The 1,066-nt window shown below is 35.0% G+C and overlaps 1 protein-coding gene across 1 annotated transcript in view; it reads right to left on the minus strand.

The window, feature by feature from the left end:
* The window catches only part of LOC106462224 (FRAS1-related extracellular matrix protein 2-like), a 137,721-nt gene that overhangs the window by 16,273 nt on the left and 120,382 nt on the right, over positions 1 to 1,066 (minus strand). The gene's annotated exons all lie outside the window — the stretch shown is intronic.

A 1,066-nucleotide genomic window follows, 5' to 3' on the forward strand; every position in this document is an offset into this window, starting at 1 on the left:
CTTACATGTGCTTACAATCATTCAAAGTAATGTGTTTATTGCATCCATTTCTTTTTGTTTATAATTTGTTATAAATGTAAGCAATACAAATAATGAGGCTTTGGTATTGGTATTTTCAGTCTGAGCGGCCATGTCAGAGATACTTAAGATACTTTAACCTGTCGACAGCATCCTGCCTGTAACAAGATAGAAGAATTAAATATCACACTTATAACACTTCCACAGCTGAAAGTTTTGGTGTTCAGCAGCATGTCGTGGTTCGAACTTTAGACGGTTAAGTCCCCAGCTAAGAATTAAATCACTCTCAGCCCAACAAATGAGATGAAGCTCAAGATCAAAGAATCATTAATGAGATGGATTTAAGATACTCATTTATAGCTTAATCACTAAACTTGTCTTGAAAAGCTAGTTTCTTAATTCAAAAACACTAAGTTTGTAGTTGAGCACAAAGCTACACAATGGACTATCTGTGCTGTGCTCACTACGGGTATCGAAAACCGATGTCTAGAGTTATAAGTATACAGACTTATCGCTGTGCCAAAATACTAAGTGAAGGTACGGTTTTAAATCAGCCAATAAAAGTTTTAACTTTAAAAAATGGCTGAGCGAGGCCTAATGGTTAGATTGCCCGACTATAAATCAGAGGTTTTATGGTTTACTCCCAGTTGCCATAATAATTAAAAATAAAAATCGCGCTCCTTCACTTTGGGGACGTGGATGCGTTATGAGAGTGATTGTCAAATCCCACTCTTCGATTAGAATAGCACGCGAGTTAGCAATACTGACTAGCTGCCTTCCCTCAAGTTTATCTATGGACGGTTTGTGCAGATATTCCTCGAGTAGCTTTGCGCAAAATTCAACAACTTTACAAACTGTTATAAAAGAAATTTAATTTTATAAACTGCTGTTTTTAGCAATTTTGCTTTGACATGTCACTAATTTTTGTGCCAAACTTAATATTTTTGTCTTGTAAAGTATAATTTAATATTAAACTTGTCTTTACTGTTATTTCGCTATCTCTTTTCTTTCTTTGTTTCTTTGTTTTGAATTTCGCGCAAGGCTACAC

This window comes from Limulus polyphemus, unplaced genomic scaffold, assembly GCF_000517525.1.
Source record: "Limulus polyphemus unplaced genomic scaffold, Limulus_polyphemus-2.1.2 Scaffold1121, whole genome shotgun sequence".
Taxonomy (NCBI): Eukaryota; Metazoa; Arthropoda; class Merostomata; order Xiphosura; family Limulidae; genus Limulus; species Limulus polyphemus.